Below are 8922 nucleotides of genomic sequence, written 5' to 3' on the forward strand. Positions count from 1 at the left end.
CGGCACAAATTTCCAGAAAATATTAGAAATAGCCCTCAAAATTCATCAAGTTTCCTCAATATACCAAAAAATTCCAGAAAAATCCTACAAAATTGCAGCAAAATCCCAAAAAATTCTTAAATCTTCTCATAACCCTACCAAATTTTTGAAACATCCCACAAAATCTCCACAAATTTCCACAAAATCTAAGAAAAATCCCACAAAATTGTTCAAGTCTCCTCAAAATCCCACAAAATTCTACAAAAATTCCACAAAAATGCCACAAAATTCTTCAAAATGTCACCAAATTCCAGAAACATAAAAAAGATCTCTTCCAATTTCCACAACATTCCAAAATATTCCCTCAAAATTTTAGAAACATCCACACAGATCTCCTCCACTTTCCACAAAATTCCAGAAATATCCCTCAAAATTCTTCAAGTCTCCTCATTATCCCACAACATTCCAGAAAAATCCCACAAAATTCAAAAAAAATCCCCAAAAATTGCATATAAATCCCACGAAATTGCATAAAAAAAATAAGTCCTTAAATCTTCTCAAAACCGAATCAAATTTTTGAAACATCCCACAAAATCTCCACAAATTTCCACAAAATCTAAGAAAAAGCCCACAAAATTCTTCAAGTATTCCCAAAATCCTTCAACATTTCACAAAAACCTCAATAATTCCAGAATCATCCCACAAAATCTCCTCATAATTCCAGAATAACTCCAAAAAATCCTACAAAATTCCAAAAAAAACCCCCAAAGAATTCCATCAATCTTCTCAAAACCCCACCGAATTCCAGAAACATCCCAAAAAATCTCCACAAATTCCCACAAAATCTAAGAAAGATGCCTGAAAATTCTTCATGTCTCCTCAATATCCCTCAAAATTCCATAAAACCCCCACGAAATTCCAGAAGCATCACGCAAAATTTAAGGAACAATCCCATAATATTCCAGAAAAATCCCCCAAAAATTCTTCAAGGCTTCTCAAAATCCCACAAAATTTCACAACATTCAAAAAAAATCCCACAAAATTCCAAAAAAATTCCACAAAAATATTTAAATTTTATCAAAATCCCACAAAAGCTCAGAAAAATACCATGAAATTCCAGAAAAATCCCACAAAAATCCCTGAAACGTCTCAAAACCCCACCGAATTCCAGAAACATCCTAAAAAATCTGCTCCAATTTCCACAAAGCCTAAGAAAAATCTCTCAAAATTCCTCAAGTCTCCTCAAAATCCCACAAAATTCCACAAAAACCCCACAACATTCCATAAAAATCCCAATAATTCTATAAACCTCCCACAAAATCCTTCAAGTCTCCTTAAAATCCCACAAAATGGCAGAAAACACCCACAAAATTTCCTAAAACTTCTCAAAACCCTACACATTTCCAGAAACATCCCAAAGTATCTTCATAAATTTCTACAAAATTCCAGAAAAATCCCATAAAATTGCAGAAAAATAAAAAAACCTCTCAATCTTATCAAAACCCTACCAATTTCCAGAAACATCCCACAGAATCTCCTCCTATTTACACAGAATTCCAGAAAAAAAAATCACAAAATTCTTGAAAAGCCCCACAAAATTCAAGAAAAATCCCACCAAATTCCAGAAAAATCCCACAAAATTCCCTAAATCTTCACAAAACCCTACCAAATTCCAGAAACATCCACAAAATCTCCACAGTGTTCCACAAAATTCCAGAAAAATACCAAAAAACTCTTCAAGTCTTCTCAGAATCCCATAAAATTCTAGAAAAATTCTCAAAATTCCAGAAAATTTCCCACAAAATTCCCTAAATTACCTCAATATCTCACAAAATTTTACAAAATATCCCACAAAATTCCACAAATTTCTCACAAAATTCCAGTAAAATCTGATGAAATTGTTAGCGTTCAGGAGCACAAACAATCACGAATGATTATATGCAGGTGCTTTATTAAGAGATCTGGGTGTCAGGGGTACACATACCCAAATCTGACCCGACTTGGCTTTGAGTTGAACATGTTTTTCTACTCTATCGTTATATAACTTACATATTAATTATTAAACTAACATCGTTCTATTGTATACATTGATGTTACCCAAGCATGGATTTCTCATGATCCCCCTCAGACCCCCTAACATTGTTCCTCATGTTCTTTAAACAATAATTATATCTAATTACATCTAACAATTGTATCATTTATTATATACTGCTAACACAGGTGCAGTTTCACCTGATCTTTAGCAAGCACAAGGCCTAACATTTCCCATAGCCTACTTTTCCCAGGCTTGCCAAACCTAACTTTATTTCTAAGTCCCTGAATTTTCTAAGATTTTAAGACCTTTTACTATTATTCCCCCCTTTGAAAGCATTTTTACTTCACTAGAAGTGCAAATGTTTTCACTTGTTACAGTCCTTTGTTTCTGAGTTTATACTTGATGTTCTTCGAATCCTTTATAGACGTAAGCGTTGTCCTGGATGTTGTCACGAACTGGAGAACCAGAAGATGGTGGGTGAGGATCTCACATCAGTGCCTTTATTATTTTCCGGTTCCAGGACATTTTTTTCCGTATTTCTCCCCTGAAGATGCTGTCAACTAACCAAATTGCTAAGAATACAGTTAGTAAGATGATCACACTCTCAATGATAGATTTAATCCATGAACTCACATTCCACCCTAACCCTTTGAAGATTTTGCCTAACCAACTTGTAGACAAATCCTTTTGCTCTTCCTGTGCTCCGTGCTCTATTTGTTGCAATTGATTGATGTCATATTCTACATCTGCAGTCACATTTGGGGTGTGGACGCAGCAATGATCAATCCATCCCTTTAAAAAACTCACACACTCCATGCTCTTTCAGGCGTACTAAATTGTAATTGTATGTTTAGTTCCTTAAATCTTTCTCAGGTCACTCTTGCTAATTTATCTACCTGACCTGTAAGTTTGTACAACATTTCTTTATTCTGATAGTTTGCTATAGGACCGAGCAAAGACTCCAGGGCCCACCCAAATTTCACTCTACTAGAGGGTTCTTGCCAAGTGTCATCCTGATTCTATTCCTATCCTAATCTTCCCTAGCTATGCCTGTGTCTAGCCACTGAGTTGTTTTTTAAGCAGATTTCACATTTTGACATCACTGATTTTGCCATTGTTAGCATCTGTACCGAGATTAATTTTTGTTTCATCAATTTCACCAATGCCTCTGCACCCCAATGACATTTGTTATGTTTCATTTGTAGAACTTTATTGGAGGACCGCCAGCAACCCACCGCTCTTCACAGAAGTAAACGTGAACGCCGTTTATTTCTATCTTTAGCACACCTTTTATAGGGTTCTACAGGGCCTGCAGGCAGAGCAAGTTACTATTGGCTAATACACACAGGTTTACATTTTTTCTCCTGTACACAAGGATATTGTTTTGCTTTACTCTCTCTTCTGCAGGAAGGTTTCAAGGACTTTAGCCTTTAATATCATGACTTATTTCAAAGACTAGTTTGTGCAGACAGGCCTTTACTAATATATAAAATATAGCAACAATTCCCCCTTTCTCTTTTTGCACAAACCAGGCTTTGGATGTGACTCATTCTATACTCTTATGAAGACAAGATAACACACAACTTAGACTGTCATCCCAATTAACATTATAAGTAAAGTCCGTCCCCCTTCTAGCACAAGAGACCTCAACCATCCGGTGATGCCCCAGCTGGAGAACCGACTTCCAATGGGGTCACTATCTTCTTTCAGGGCCTGTAACCCATCCTGTAGCTGCTGCAGGTACCCATGGATGGAAACTGAATGATCAGTAAGATTCAGACAGCACATGCCTTCAAACTCCTCACAACCACGTCCTTGTGCTAAGAGCAAAAAGTCAATTGCAGCTTGATTTTATAATACTGCATGATGTACACTACTCACATCAGCTGAAAGTTCACTTAACATTGTGGATATTAAATTCAATTTTTTATTAGTCTAACAAGCGAGCCTTTTTGGAGTTGCTAAGCTTTAATTCATTCAGGCTTCACTTTGACCGATGTTTTTTATTTTATCAGCTACATTCTACAATTGATGTAAGCTTGGATGGAAACAAAGTAAGTTTCCCAAAATAACAGGGTTTTCTATGTGGATTTGCAGGAATCTCATTCCATGCTCTATCTCCACAGATTAGGAATATGGAACTAGGTAATCACTTTGGTAATTGTTCTGTGAGATTGCACCACTAATAAAGGCTTTACTTTCAGTGGTAGTAACGAGATCAGCTATAGGGTTGTCTGCAGCCCAGTGCTGCATTACTTTGTTAGAATGGCTTCTGTTGGGGGTTCAAACATTATCCATCCACCTGAGGTATTGGTGGAACCTAACAAATCTAATTCTTCTGAGGGCTGCATGGTAACATTGAGAACTTTGGTAATTTTTGCTTGCCAAGAGGCTTCAAGTTGTCTTAATGTGAAGCCAACAGTGCAATTGCACTCTTGCAACCTTACCAATCGATTCAGTCGAGTCTCATTACTAACTAAACCTTTAAATGCTGCTTGAGGATCCCATTCAGGGACTCCTATGAGACAGGTGTGAAAAGGATCTCCGGGTGTGGCTAGGCTCAGACACATTGACCTTTGGCCAGTTCAGTGTGCCAGAGTGACCCATATGTTCTGTCACTTTTGGATGTTAGTTAGCAGACAGTTGGTCAGGACTATACACAACACAATTACCATAAGCACTTTGTTCCATGTAAATGACACCATACTTGCAAACTCACAGCTAAACTTTAACGTTAAATGAACTTTCAAAGCTCATTTCATTTCACTAGCTCTTGAAGGGGGAAATGCTTATACTTTATACTAATATAACAACTCCTATATAGGCTAAACTCTTTATCTTAAATTATTATCTAACTACTTTAAACACACATGCTCTGGTATATATGTAGTCTAAGTGTGGAAGCAATTTGCTGAAAGGGTAAACACACAACTACAATTTGCTTTATATACAGTTAGATGGAGTCTCTACACTTTTCTTAGATCTTCTACAGAATTTCCTTCACAAACAGACTATGATTTAACACAGTTCAGTCTTGGAACGTTCACTGCTCCCATGATGTCAGCTGGCAGCTGATCGGTGACTGAGGGCTTTGATGTTCGTGTTATTCTTCACATCCTTCTAAATCTTAAAACAAAGGATAACTGAAAAATTGGTAGAGACACAACATCATAGTAACAACATAAAATTTCTGTTGGCAACTGTCTGTGTAGTGTTCAGACAGAACTGTGTCCTGACAGCTCCACTTCTGATCCGTGTCTGGAGTACCAAGGCTGTGTGGTGACTTCTCTGTTCACTGGATCTCGTGTGTTCAGAGGCAGACAGTCTGGTCAGATGGACAGGTGACCTTTTTGAACCTGCCAACAAAACACAGACACTTCTCCCCTTGAAGTTTATGAATTACACTAATCAAAATGCTTTTAGAATATCAATCTCCCCCGATTTCTTAAAAAAAAAATAAAAATGAGATGTACTTCTGTTATAAACATCAACACAAACCCATATACACAAGGATTAAGAACTTATAACAGTTAAAAATCAATTAAATCTTGAACATTATTAATAATATATGTAATATAAAACTATTATTAATTACTAAAACACTGCACCAGCATCCCATAGTTAGCAAGCAAACAGAAACAAAAAATCATCAGTGAAGGATTGGATCACCACCTCCGGAAATGATTCTCCAAGCCCACTTCAAAATTGATCCAGCTGTCATATTAATAGGGTCAAATTGCTGAGTCAAAAAGTGACTCAAATACTGATTTGGGACAGAAAACATCTGGATCTGCTGGCAAACATTCCGTCCAGGTAAAGTCAAGGCTTGGCCAGGGCCTGGCTTTAAACTGGAAAGATGCCTCTTAACTCATTTCTAAAGCAAGGTTCTCAATAGCAGCAGCTAGGAGATGCTTACAGCACAGCAAACTGTTAAAATGCATTTGTACAAAGCAAATGATCAGAAGCCTCAGGTACCAGACCAATTAAACCATGCAGCAGTTGGTTTAATCTGAAGCCTCTCCCATGGCAGCTGATCCTCAGCAATGGTAAATCTTCTTAAAATTCTGGAAACACTGAAAAATAAGAAAGCTATAACAAACAAAACTGCAGAGATTGTAACAACCAATAGAACTCCTGATGAAGTCAAGGGTGTCACAGACTGCATTCCCTTCTATCCACAAGCAGGTGTTCATCAGTGTTCTGTCACAGCTTTCTCAGTTGTGGCTGTCTTCATCTCTCTAGGAAAATAACTATACTTTGCAGTTTAGACAAGTGTCTCCAATAAGACATAAAACAATTTAAATTAAACAGTATTTAAAATTAATAAAATTAATTATAACAAAAGGAAATAACAAAACTTAACCTTAAAAGAATATCTAAGTTATAAAACTTAACTTAAAAACATTCAAGCCTAAACATAATAAAACTTGACTTCTCTTAATTCTATTAACACTTAATCTATATTAAATAAAAACATAACAATCTTATTCTGTTACTACAAAGAGGCAACTAAAAGTTTGATATATACCTTTTAAACACAATATAACAGTAACATGGATTCACTATAAAGATTATAAAAATGTAACAAATCCATCACAATTCTATGTCATCTAGCCTTGAGAATAACTCACAATAACTGCAAATGGTACTAAAAATACTTATTCATAACAGGAATTTGCCTAGTATATATTTAAATTGGTTAGGATTTTAAAATGCAGTTTTTCTAGAGAAAAAACACAACAACACAGAATTTGGCAAGTTGCCATTCAGCTTTTGTAGCACTTTTCAGAAACATTAAGTCTAATTCTTAAAATAAAATCTAAAATCCAAATTGGTATATATGCAGTTATATGTGTTTTATATAACAAAAGGACTCACATTGAAATTACCTTATTAAAACTGTGGAAAAAACAAGCAAATGGGTAATATATACTTTAACTTAACTTTGTCTTGTACAGTAAAGTTCTCTTAACTAATTAATTTTTTTAAACCATAAATATCTTTTGTAGATAACGTCAATTAGAAGGTTTTCTTAGTAACTGTAAATTATACCATATTTTAACTTTAGGTTCTAAGGCTAATTTTTGCAAGGTAACTTCTGTTAATATTCACCTTAAACACCTTTTTTTTTTGAAAAGGGGCCTTTTTAAACTTTCAAAGAATCACAATAATTTCTCCAGTAAAACTCAATAAACTGCAATTGCATTAACTCATAATTACTTAAAACACAAAATTAACTCTAAAAGGGTATATAAAAACATTTTTAAAAACCAATGAATCATGACTTTTTAACAAACTGGGTACTATCCCGGTGCTTTTTCTTAGAGAGGGAGCCGGGGGGGTGGACTGCCCGCCCTGCTGCTGCTCTCTGCTGCTGTTATCTTTCTTCACATTCTCCACATACTCTCGCAGAAAAAAAAACCCAAAAAAACACCTCACAAAGTTAACTTTAACACATACAGTTGTTTCTCTCAATCTCTCTTGTTCACTGATATAGGAAAAAAGGGGCACAATTTTTACAAAAGCAGGCGACGCAAAGACACAAAAGTCTCTTAGGACCAGGTGGCAACAACGGTGACCATTGCAGCTTATCAACTTCTAATTACAGTGATGAAGTTTGAATTAGATACCATATAGTTTGTGATTTTTTGGCTATTTTGTCTCTTTTTGAAGCTGTCTGAGCCACCTGTTTCTGCTCAGCTGTTTCTGTAATTGTTCAGTGTGGCCTTGGAACTTTTTCTGCACTGCTTCTGCCCCGGGGGTGCCTCCGCTCTCTGCGCACACCTCAGTGCTCCCCCATGTCCCCCTGGTTCGGGTGGAAACCAATCTAAATTTGGATTCTTTTCTTCCAGGGTAGCAAAGTTGGAACTTAAATAAGATTGTAGTGTTAAGAGTGACTCCAAAAGTGAAGCAAATAGTTCAGGATATATCACATCCTGCCGTAACTGAACAGATTCTGTTCGTTGTTTCAGCGTTGCTGTGGAATTTCTTTCTCATTATTTCCTTCTCTCTGACTCTCCCTCCCTCTTTCCATGGGCAGCATAGATAGGAGTGTTTGCCCAGCAGTGGGAGGCAAAGGCGTGAGCATACCCACAAGCAAGAAGTCCAGGGAGCTCCTTGCGCAAATCAAAACCCTTAAGCTGTGGCTTTTCTAAAAAGCAGGTAAATAAATCATGTGCTGCTTGCCTTTCCATCTTACCGTCAGCGCTGTTGCAGCCCTACAAGGTTTGGCAGCACGTTACGGCCAGGACTCTCCTCTGAGGTCGCCTGGGGCGCGGCACCGTTGCTTTTCGCCGTCCTTGCTGCGGAGGACCCGTCCCCTGTCGCCGACTCCCGTGGCCTTCGCTTTTTAATGTCCCAAAGGTCCCAAAGGTCCCAAGGGTCCCATTTGTTCGGGCGCCATTTGATGAGTTCGGCGGGAGACAAGCAGCACTCAATATGAATGATCAGCAAGTCTCCTTTATTGGCAACTCCAAACTCCCTATATAACATCAATAATTAGGCTCCTACATAGTGCAAAAGCAAGCTCATTATTGGATATTTCATTTAAGGACAACTCCACCTAGTTCCACATTCTTGTGGTCGTTCATCTGTGCTGAATCCACATTTATCTGATCACAGTGTCCTGTTCTCTGTTCACAGTTATCAGTAAGGTCTTTCTGACATTGCAACATCTCATACCAACTACACTCCACTGTTGTTTAATTCTTTCTCAGCTAATTGCTGCATGGGAACACGACCTTTGTTAGCTAGCCACTCTTTCACACTGTTGAGCTTCGGGAGCCTCCCGGGAAGCACCAGCCATGAAGATTCCAGTGGGCTCAGCTGCTACCTGCAGGGGTACTGGGTGTGGCCCGTTGTGACTCAGCGGTGCTAAGAGACCCCTGTGACATCAGAGAGCCCCACCA

The sequence above is a fragment of the Cyanistes caeruleus genome, unplaced genomic scaffold (assembly GCF_971803275.1).
Source record: "Cyanistes caeruleus unplaced genomic scaffold, bCyaCae1.hap1.1 HAP1_SCAFFOLD_87, whole genome shotgun sequence".
Taxonomy (NCBI): domain Eukaryota; kingdom Metazoa; phylum Chordata; class Aves; order Passeriformes; family Paridae; genus Cyanistes; species Cyanistes caeruleus.